Genomic DNA, 12550 nt, shown 5'->3' with positions numbered 1-12550 from the left:
CTACAAAATGCTTGAATACTGCTTGTCATTTATGTCAGGCATTAAAAGATTAGGAAGGCAAGTCAATTATGGGTTCTTAACATTATGGGGCAACTATAATCAATCATTTTTCAGTATATGAACTCATCACCCAAGAGTCAAAATTGAAGTGCAACTTTCTTCTGGTTGTCTAGTACCGTGTCTTTCTTCTTTTTCAACTTCTATTTTGGAAGAGCCCTGCTGCAACAGAGGTATAGAACATTTCGTATGAGAAAACCTGATGTAATATAAAGGGCGGGTTCGGATTCACTTCAGATTTCCTGAATCCTTGTGACTGATTCTTTTTCCCTTCATCCTAGAAAGAATGTCAATCTCCATAGCGTTTTCTGTACACTGAGTGCAACAATATTGGGAAGGTATACACCACATAGGAACTTTATGTCTGATATAAGATTTCCTCTGATTTGGGATTATAAAGACTGTTTTTTAGCAAGTGTCAGTTAATAGTATAAATTCCTAGAGATGAGAGTGGATTTTTATGTCATAACAACAAATGTACATTTTGTCACTGAACTTATTATCAGCTGGGCCCAGATTCTCAGACTTGTGTTTAGCATTTTCAAAACTCAAATGGCACATATGCTGTCAAGATTTGTGGTTCATTTTATTTTTTCTAATTATCTAGAGAAAGCTTTGAGCTTATTTTGAGTTTTGCTAGTGGAATTTTAAAAATATTTATGTTATTTATGTTTTGTGGTTCTAGGCATCAAATTTGCTTTCAAATTTATTTTATATTTGGTGCAGGTGAAGACTTCATATGTTAGACAACATGTTAGCGTGGCTAACGCTAAACTGCACCCCAGCCTCCAGAACACATATATTTTTTATTTTACATTGTGTATGTGTGTGTGTATGTGTGTGTGTGTGTGTGTGTGCACATGAGTATGTATATGTGTGTGGCACATATGTGCCATGATATGTGTGTGGCGATGAGAAGATAACTTGTAGGAGTGAATTCTCTCCTTCTACCATGTAAGTTCCACAGATTGAACTGAGGCTGTCAGACTTGGAAGCAAGAGCCTTTCTCTCTGAGCTGACTTGCCAACCTTACAGAATATTGAACAGTAGTCATTTTGAACCCAAACTATGAAATTGGTAATGTGGTATAAAATTTGTACAGACAACATTCTTAACAATCATCTCCAGGGGCTATTACATCTAAATTAATGAATTCCTACGTTTTTTTCCTCTTCTTGGATGACAATCTCATTATTACACAGTGTTTGTTTTCTTGACATAACTACTGTAGTGTCTTATTTTGACTAAAAATACTCCTGTCTTATGCTGGAATCTATACTGTTTCAAAAATGACAGCTTGAGATAAAATATTATGTCATCAGATATGGTAGAAGGAGAGAACTCACTCCCACAAGCTGTCTTTAAATAAATGTAAAATAAAAAATAAATGTACGCGTTTTGTAAATTACTTTCCTCTTCTGTCTCCTTCACCTCTGCTCTCTGTCCAAACTGTGTTATATGGTGACCTCTGCACCTGAGCTTTCTGGGTACCTCCCGCTCTTTCTCACACAGTTCAATGTACTTTAACAGGTATTTACTGAGTGCCTTCATTCACGGTGGAACAATGTGGGGAAAAGATTTTAAAAAATGCTCAGTACTCCGAAAACAGTTTAGTATCATGAGAGAAATAAACAACTGAATATTTTGTCAGACTTTAGAATGAATAATGAAGGTACCAGTGTTTGTTTTTCCCTTTCTCTGCCATGTAAGTAAGCCTCCTATCAACAGAAATTTACCAGGTAGAATGTCCACTTCTTTTGTGGGAACAGCACGAAGAAGAATGTAAATACAGTTCCCGTTCTGGAAGAGTGAGGCGAGAAGGAAAAAGATATTAAAGAAATAATTACATCAATGCAGTTTTAAACAATAGAACAGTCCACAAAATTGTGTGTCCACAAAGTTGTGTGTCCACAATACCACCTCTTATTAACCTCTAAGTAAATAAATATACTCATGCTGAAACACACTATTTTCTTATCAAATAGTAATATTTTGCTTTGTGTTGATTATTCCATAAGTACAAAATCTTATAGTCCTTTCCTTATTAAAAATCCTGTTGAGTGTCTCATCTATTTCTGGCACAGGACTAATTTCACTGGATATTTAATGCTGCAACAACCTATTTTCTCTCACACAGCATTGGTTTGATGTGGTATTCTTATGTTATTTCTTAGCATTTGTATATAACATAAGGGAAAATATTGTTTTTCACTTCCTGAGAACTAGGAAAGATGCCTATTAGGCTCTTGGTTTCTATAAAAATACATTTTAATATCAATTTGTTTTATATACTGTTGTTTTACATTTCTAAGATGTTTGGCATGCTTTAAAGTTTTTTTTTTTTTCCAGTTTTCCTCTTTTTGTAAACTGCAGTGAATTACATTCTTTTGTCTTATAGTTAGGGTTACCATCTTATATGAATCATCTACTCCTTTGGCATTTGCTGTTTTAGAGTCAGTCATGTTTCCACGGAGAAAACATTGTGTCTAAGTTCATGGCTGAGCATTCTTAACCTGCTGCTTACCAACTATGCGACTTCATTTGAGTTAGTTTCCAGGGCTTCAGGTTCACCAATAATTACAGGGATGTCACTGTTCCTGCCTCATCAAATAGTTTATGTAGATTTAATATCTGTAAAGTTAGGTACAACACAAAATAGGTGGTCAGTGCTTTATGATAATACTTTGTACAATGTTATAAGATTCCAATAATTTATTTCTACTTAAGTGGGTCCTGATAAGGATTGATAACCCTCTACATCTGGGAAGGGCCATATTTAACTTTTTTTTGGTCTTTTTGAGATAGAGTCTCCCTGTAATCCCAGCTGGCCTTGAACTTGCTATGTAGACCAGGCTGGACTCAATCTCACAGAGATCTGCCTGCCTCTGGCTACCAAGTGCTGGGATTAAAGATGTCTATCACCATGCCTGACCACATTTAAATTTTTTTACTTGGCCAATAAAGATTGCAAAATGCATAAATTTGAACCTAAAGGAAGTTGTCTTGAAGTAGATTATTCTTGAGTCCTACTTTCTTTATAAAAGGTGTAAATGGATCTGCATGATCATGTTCCTCCCACCCTCCCCTCCCCATTCCTCTCCCTCTCTTTCCCACTCTTCTAGCTCTCCCTGTCCTTGTTTATCTTTCCCTTCCTCCCTCTGTCTCCCCCCTTCATTTGCTCTTCTTCTCTTTCATTTTTTGTAATAAAGCCTAGTTCTCCCCCAACATGCACACTATCAAAGTCAACTTTTTATCTACATCTCCAAATAAATTAACTTTATATAAAAAGACTTATTCCTAGCTATTAGTTCATAAACTCTTGTGAATTTCAAATATGCAACATATATAAATCTGTATAGACATGTTTTCAGTGGCTGAGTATTACCTACTTGGAGTGACTAAAATATACCTAAGTAATGACATTTTGTTAGAGATAAACTATCTACTGCTGTTTTACTATAGTAAAAATACACAGTATCTCTCATGTGTCATGTCTTAATGTATGTTATCATTTTCATGGAGGAAGTTTTCAAATTTTAAATGTAAAGTCTAAAATAAAGAAATTTTCTATAGTTCATAATAGATACTACCAGAGAATCTTTTAAAAATGTTCAAATAACTTTTTCTTCTATTAATGATACATTTTGTAGTTTTATATTAGCTTTATCAGGTGTCAATGCTAACAACTAAATTGTATTCAACTAGTGTCAAGTTTTTACACTGTAACTATGTAAATAGACATTATGAATATGGAAATTCTTTAACACTATCACTTATTCTTTGAGTGCTACTGATGACAATACTATGTTTATATAAGAAGTTCATACTTAACAATTCTGCTTGATAAGAGCCTAGTAGGGGGGTACAATCCTATAATCCTAGTCCTGAGAAAGTAGAGGAAGGAGGGAAGCCTGAGCTTCATTGTGAGCTCTGGATCAGTCTGGAATACAGAGTGAAACCCTGTTTTATTAGACAAATAAACAAAAATTCTCCTTGATAAGTCACAGATATTGCTTCAATGATCATATGTATGTGACGTGGCTAATATAACAATGAGGAATGGTTTTCCTGTGTAGTTATTCATCCATTTGTGTAAGTACTTTATGAAATCCCATTGAAAACAAACTTTGGCATACATGTATAATATATGTACTCTGTACTGTCTGAGATATTCAGATATATTTACATATTCTAAATACAGTGTATAGATCTATTTTATGATACTATCATTGGGAATTTTAAAGGCAAAATCAGGCTACATGTGCTTTTGAGATATATACATGTGTTTGATAGCTAAGGAGCACATGCAATTGTGAAGTTCACATGTGCAGTAAGTGATCCATTCCAGATAACATATGACATGATGCCATGCAGTAGAACTTAAATCAGAGATTTTGCCCCAAAATACCTGGGTTCAAATTTCAGCGCCTGTGCTTATTAACTATGTTATTTGGTAACAAATTCGTTCACTCTTGTGTTCTAATACTTTCAGCTACTTTTCTAGGGTGATAACAGAACCCACTTCATGAAGCTGTTATGAAGAATAAATCAATTATATGAGTGGCACTGTGCGAATGACTTTTGTAAATGGACACAATCCAGACCAGTAACTTTTAATTAACTCAGCAAAACGATGTGCTCTTGTATTTTATGACCTGGGCACTAATCTTATTCCCTTGGCAACCTCAATTTGGTACCCACCCCAAAAGATAATGGATGAATGTGGGTATGCCTGAGAATTAACATATCAAAGCTCTGAAAGGAGGCACACTCATCTCCATTGCATACAGTGGAGATTGGGAAGGACAAGTGACCTTGGGTAAATGAGGTATTCTAGAATTAGGATGAGAAAGCTAGGTGGTCTGTCAGGTTGGGGATAAAGCCAAGTTTCTACTTTCCCAACTGAAGCTGAAGAAGCCATTTTGAATAAAATTGTTGGTGGGGCTGGGCTCAAGGACACAGTACCATAAACAGTTCCATGAACAGTTCCATCAGAGTTTCAAGAGCTCCCTAGGAGGAGTGTCCTCTGAGTTCAGGTCCACTCTTAAAAACTAGGTTTAAGAGTTAGGCTATTTGATAAGGTAATTATAATATTGGTGTAGTAATTATCTCTGTGTTATTCACCATCTGCTGCCCAAGGAAGCCTCTCTGGTAAGAGTTATGAGATGTATTAATCTATGGGTATAAGAGGAAGCCATTAGGAATTATTTTAATAATATATCTGTATAGCAAAAAAATATTATTGGGCTCTCTCCAGTGGCCTGAAATCAATGTATGGGCTCCATCTTATCAAGCAGACTTTACAATTAGAAAGTTGTTGTTTACTCCCATAATATTCATGCCACTGTTGTACTAGTAGACATATCTTGCCAGGCTAGTTGTTGTAGCTTGCAGGATTCATGGCTGGGTAAAACTGATGATTCCTTTTCTCATTAGGTAACATGCAATAGCACCTTCCAGCATTCTGAAAGCTATCCAGTAAAGAGGAAGCTTTGAAGTCAGTACCATCTTGATTTCTACTTGTTCTAGAGCTTCATCTATGTAGTGTCTTCAGCAATAGGGTCTCACTGTGAAGTTCTGGTGGGGAACCAACAGCAGGAGCAATGACCAGTATTGTTTGAGTGTTTATGGGACCCTTGGTCAACAGTTTTAAAAGAATAATTCATTTCTCACATTGAGATTTTACTTTGCTAGCCTATGGTGTCTTGTATGGGCAATATCCCCCTGTTATAAGTTAACTCCTTTTAATCTCTTTCTGTAATGTATATGTATGTATTTTAAGAAGCTTCTATAGTCATAAGTTTCCATATGTATTTCACATTTTTTAAAAGAGAAGCCCCTCCCAAAAAAGCATTTTAAATGTGAGTCCATAATCACCAAACCACAGAAGGTTTTGAAGCAGACATTAATGTTGTGTTCCCACCAACCTCATTTGTCTGGTAGAAGAAGTCAAAGCAAGCATGAGATAAGGCTGTGCTTTTCTCTTCTCTTTGTCTAAAATATATAAGTATATCAATATCCCCTCACATCTTTTAAGAGCCCAGTACTGAGTGCTTAGTTCATCTAGTCTTTTATGGATGAATTTTAAAGTTTGAGACAGCCTGTCCATGATTGTTATTATTCCAGTCCACATGGAAACAAATACAACCATAGTTTACTTCTGAACCCAGTTTTCCTGACTTCACTGAACATCTTTTCTATAACACCATAGTGAGAGACATATAAAATAGCATTTTCATTCTTTTGTAGCAATTTATTTTTTAATAAAATTTATATATAGAAGAGACTTTTGTTTGAAGATGAAAGTTTCTATTTATTTTGAGACAGGATTTCCCTGTAGCCACAGCTGGCCTGGTACTCACTATGTAGACCAGGGTGCCCTCAATCTTAATCCCAAGTGCTAGGATTAAAGGAATGCACCAACAAGCCCAATTGGAAATGGAAAAATTTTTCAAGACATCTCATGTCTTTATAAGAGTAATCTACTTATATAAATTTATGAAACAATACAAAGACATGAAAAATACAAATTCAAAAATAGCTATTATTTTTTACTGTGATTTTTTTATTCTTTCATTATGAGTTGCTTTTCCTTTTCCTCTCAGTGGAGGTAAGAATGTACCACATTGGAGTGACTTTCCTAATTAAATGATGCATACACAGCATGCATGTGAGTACCTTTCACACAAAAAATATTCAGTAACAGGTTTGGCTCCTAATATTAATCTTAATGTAATTTTCTAAGGGAAATAGTTTGGTATTTAAAAAAATTATTTATTTAATAACCACATAATTAGAAGAAGCATTTCATTACAACAGCATTGACATATTTAATAAAAATTTACAGAGCTAAGATGCATCTCTTTCAAAATTGGCTATAAATTTATAGTCTTACAGTTGAATTAATACAGCTATACAATAGTGTACTCAGTATAAACCCTATAAAACATAAAATTGAATGATGTTTTAATATTTAAAAAAGATCTCCATTTAATTTTAAAATGTAGTTTTGTGCAGAAAAACTCATTTTTAATGCGACTAACAGATGTTTGCACATGTGTCTCTAATCTGTATATATCTGATTATTACTAGTCACAGTTGGTTACTTTCTGAGATCTTTGGCACCTGAGCATGGGTATAAAGTCATCAAATAGCTTTCAATGGTAATGTTTTTCACATCTACTAATTAACATGAAGCAAATTTCTATGCTTCTTCCTCAAATATAACTCATTTTTAAAATTTATTTACTTTTTTGGTGTGTATTTCATACAGAACACCCCAAACAATCTTATCCATCTATATACCCACATCCCAAGTGGCACCCTCCCACAGCCCCTCTCCCCACATACTGGAGCCCATATACTCTGTCATCCCTAAAATTGTCCACTCTGTTGTCAGTGCTCCCAGCCATTCCCCAGTGCTTATCTATCCACTGAGTATAGTCAGCCTATCTAGAGTTTCTTGTTTTAGGAAAGTCAGCTGTTCCTCATCTAGCAGAAAGCAGTTGTCAATATTTCTTTAGATAAGATTGGGGTCTGCTGTTCATTTTCACAGTTCTATACTGGGTTACTGTCAGGGAGTCCCTTGGGCCACCCTGGCTAACAACTCAAAGGAAGGTATCTCCTGTCTGGCATTTTTTCTTTTTCTTTTTTTCAGAATACAGAACCATTTTTCCCACATATTTTAAGATAGTGTTACATTCCCAAGTATTTTGTGTATTTCTTCATGGTCTTGGACATATTTATAATTTAACAGTTGCATAAAATTTTATGCAGTAAATGTACCTTGATATGTTGGTTTTCTCATGCTGTATAAGAAATTATTTCAAGATTGGAACTGAAAGGCATGCATTCACTGTGTCATAGCTCTGTGGACCAGAAGCCTTGGAACAGTGCAGCTGTGATCTGGGTCCCACATATCACCAGGCTGAGAATCAGGTGTTCAAAGGGCTGAATTCTTATCTTGAAGCATCAGAGAAAAATCTTCATTCAAGTTCATCCCTGTGTCTGGCTGAATTCTGTTCCTGGTTGTGGGAACACAAAGGGTTACCTTTCATTGCTGGCTGTCAGCTGGGAGTTACTCTTGGCTCTAGATATCACCCCTGTTCTTTGTTACCTCCTCCTTTTGTCTTTAAGGTCAGCTTTAGAGGCTCTCATTTGACTCAAAACCTTCTGACTCTTCAAATCTTCCCCAAGAAAAGTCCAGGCTCCAAGGCTTAACTGTGTAGGTCAGTCCAACTCAGCATGGTCTCTTTTCTTAGAGACAAGTGTGCCAAGTAACATAACAGATGTAGGTGCCGAGGAGTGGTGCCCGACATACTCTTGGCCCCAGGGTCATCCAGGGTAACCTTGAGCTATATACATGGACTCTTAAAGAATTATATTGATCCCTTTACTCTTTGGTTATACTTCCTTTTGGGTGTTTAAAATCATGCAGTTGGCCTAGATAAACTAATTTATTTTTACTTTTAAGGTAGTTTGAGGATCTGTTCCTCAGGAGTCAAATGGGCATGGTAGGAGCCCTTGGCTCCTTCCTTTTACCAGTTCCATCTATGTGAAGGTAAGCCAAAGGTCCTGCTCGACCATGGATGGTTTCACTTGGAAGCATGGAGAAAATGTTTTCTCTGTGTTGACCCTCCTCTTTGTAGATTGGACACTGGTTCAAGTCCATCAGTTGGGGTCTCCATGGCCTGCTTGATCAAAAGGATAGGTGACTCACCACAGTTATAGGACATTGAGAGATGCTTCATAGTCCCCTGGAACTTAGTCAACCTTCGATGGCAAGGGGCAAAAACTGTCCTTTAAGTCCCTCTGACAAGATTAGTATAGGCCTCAAAGTATGGCTGTTAAACATCCAAGGTTAGTTCCACCAGTCTGGTACTTTAATCACCATGTGCTATGTAGACAAGCTTTGGCAAAGACCAAAGGTTCTCAGATAAACCTTGACTAGACATATATTAAGTTCCTTGATATAGTTGTATGTATAATTTATCAGTAGGTTGTTGGATTAATGTGGTTCCCTCTGGTTTTTTAAAAACTAACTAGGCATTATTTATCTCTCGCCTTATCTAATGCTTCCTCCATGGTTTCCCCATTTAAAGTGCCCCCATTTTTCACATTTCCCCCTTAATAATACCCTTCCCCTATGGTTCCAACTCTCTTGAGTGCCTTCTTTTCCTTTATCCCCAAGGTTCCTTGTATAACCTTCCCTCCCTCCTCCCCTTAAAATAACCCAATTTTTATCCATATCTCCCTTATTAACACTTGTTTCCTACTGTTATTCTATTTCTGACTATTTTCCTTTACCTCCCTCTTTCCTTTTCATTATCCTGGTTCTTGTAGTTATGTCTGGATACATACTCACTTAAAAGGATTTGGTGATAGGATCCACATATGAGGGAGAACATATGTGTTTGTTTTTCTGGTCTGTGTTACTTCACTTAGTATACTTGTTTCTAGTTCTATCCATTCACCTGCAAATTTCATGATTTCATCTTTCTTTACTGCTGAGTAAAACTCCATCATATAAATGAACCACATTTTCATTATCCATTCATCAGTTGAGGGACACTTAGGGTTCTTCTATCACATAGCTACTGTGAAAAGAGCAGCAACAAACATGGATGTACAAGTGTCTCTACAATAGGATAAGTTCTTTGTGTATATGCCATGGAGTGGTATAACTGGGTCAAATGGTAGGTTCATTTTTAGTTTTTTAAGAGTTCTCCACACTGCTTTCCACAAGGGTTGAACAAGTTTGCAATCCCACCAGCAGTGAATGAACTTTCCTCTTTCCCCACATCATCTCCAACATTTGGTATCATTTGTTTTCTTGATCTTAGCCAGTCTGACTTGGGTAAGATGAAATCTTAAACTGGTTTTAATTTGCATTTCCATAATTACTAGTGATGTTGAACACCTTTTAAGATGCTTCTTAGGGAAAAAAAAAAGGTGCTTCTTAGCGATCTTTATTTCTTTTGCGAACTCTCTGTTTCTGGGGTAAGATGCTATCTTAAAGTGGTTTTAATTTGGATTTCCCTAATTACTAATGATGTTGAACACATTTTAAGATGCTTCTTAGCCAATTTATTTCTTCTTTTGAGAATTATTTGTTCATTTCGTTAGACCGTCTTTCAATTGGGTTACTTCCTTTCTTGATTCTTTGTTTTTTGAATTCATTATATATTCTGGATGTTAAACCTCTGTCAGATGTTTTTCTGGTTAATATTTTCTCCCATTCTATGAATTTTCTCTTCACTTCCTTGGTTGCTTCTTTTGATGTACAGAAGCTTTTTAGTTTAATGAGATCCTATTTGTTGATTCTTGACCTTGTTTCCTGGGCAGTTGATGTCCAGTTTAAGAAATCCTTTCCTACACCTATATCTTATAGGTTATTGCCAATGTTTTCTTATAAGAGTTTCAGAGTTTCAGGCTTCCAATTGAAGTCTTTGATCCATTTGGAGTTGACTTTTGTGCAAGGTGAAAGATAGGGGTTTAGTTTCATTCATCTATAGGTCGAGATCCAGTTTTTCCAGGACCATTTGCTAAACATGCTGTCTTTCCTCCAGTGAATGTTCTTGGCCCTTTTGTCAAATATCAGGTGGTTGAAATTGCATTTACTCATATCTGGGTCTTCAATTTTGCTCCATTGAACTGTGGGTCTATTTTTTATCCAAGATCTTTTCTGCTTCCATATGAGTCTTCGGATTTTTTTCCAATTCTGTGAAAAATGTCATAGGGATTTTGATTGACATTGGATTGAATCTATAAATGGCTTTTGGTAGGATGATCATTTTCACAATATTAATTCTTCCAATTTATGAGCATGAGAGGCCCTTCAATCTTCTGATGTCTTCCTCAATCTCTTTCTTTAAAGATTTAAAATTTTTATTGTGGAGTTCTTTAATATCTTTGGTTGGGTTTATTCTGAGATATTTTATATATTTATTTATTTTTTTGCAGCTATTGTGAAAGGATGGGTTTCCATGTAGTCTTTCTCTGATTGCTTATTATTCATATAGAGAAAGTCTACAGAGTTTTGTAGATTAATTTTGTAACCTTCCACTTTGCTGAAAGTTTTAATCATTTCTAGAAGTTTTTTGGTGGAATTTTTGGCATCACTTAGATATAATATATCATCTGCAAAAAGGGTTAATTTGATCTCTTCTTTTCCAATTATTACTCCTTTAATTTCCTTCTCCTGTCTTGTTGCTCTTGCAAGAGTTTCAATCGCTATTTTGAAAAGGAGTGGAGATAGTGGAAAGCCTTGTCTTGTAATGCTGAATAATATTCCACTGTAGATACTGCACATACCATAGTTTCTTTATTCATCCACTGATAAACTCCTGGGTGTTTCCATTTGCTATTCAGACAGTGCTGCCATGAACTCAGGACTAGATTTGAAACAGGAATGTGTGTAGTTGGTAATACTGAGCTAGGACTTATGATATAGGTTTGTGGGAAGAAACTCTGCTGGCTTATGGGATAGTTCTATGTGACATCAAGATGGGAGAGGAGACAGAATCCAGACTGCTCTGGATACTAGAGATAATGACATCTTTTTTTCTATTAGAGAAATTTGAATTTAGAAGTTTTTTTCTCACCATTTTAATAAAACTATATAACAAATTTCATGGATGAAAAGTCTACTATTGCATGTTTTGTCTTTTTTCTTAAGCCTGCAGGAGCCTATGAATTTTTCCAGGCAAGACAGAGTAAGCATGTGGTCGGGGGTGACTTGATTATTTTCACTGAGAGCAGTAGGAATAAAAATCTGAGCAGGCTATGTCATTAAACTGTTAAAATGGGGACTGGAGAGATGGCTCAGTGATTAAGAGCATTGACTGCTCTTGCAGAGGACCTGGTTCCCAGCACCCACATGACAGCTAACAACTGTCTGTAACTCCAATTTCAGGGGATCTGACATTCTCTTCTGACCTCTGTGGGCATGCACAACATGGGTGTACCTGCCTACATGCAGGCAATACACTCATACATATAAAATAAAATAATAAATAAAATATTTTAAAAAATATTAAAATGTAAATATGTAAATTTAAAGAAAGAGAGAAAAAGTAGAAAAGCAGAGCAGAGCTTGGGAAACCAGACAAGAAAGACTTTGTCTGCTTACAATAAGATAGGAAAAGAATACATAATTGCAATAACAGATCCTTTCATTCAGACTTTGAATTTCCCTTTCCTCACTCATCTACAGCAGCAATGACATCTGATAATACAAAAGAAATGTTGCTCATCATGAGCCTAACCATTTATTGAGTGCTATAATTCTAGAATTTTTTAGATTGTAATAAAATTTTTATTCTCATTCCTCAGGCGAATCATGTGCTTGGCTTAGTCTGGGTACCTATAACTTCCTATAAATCTTTTCCTTCTATCTGCCCTGACCCAATGGTAAGTGAGAGTTACAAGCCTCGATTTTCACGTTCTTTTGGGGTGATCCCAGACCTGAGATAGTTTCAAAAGAGGCACAGAC

This window comes from Nannospalax galili, unplaced genomic scaffold (assembly GCF_000622305.1).
Source record: "Nannospalax galili isolate Female #2095 unplaced genomic scaffold, S.galili_v1.0 scaffold418, whole genome shotgun sequence".
Taxonomy (NCBI): Eukaryota; Metazoa; Chordata; class Mammalia; order Rodentia; family Spalacidae; genus Nannospalax; species Nannospalax galili.
The sequence above is the reverse complement of the archived record's forward strand: the minus strand, read 5'-3'. Positions refer to the sequence as shown.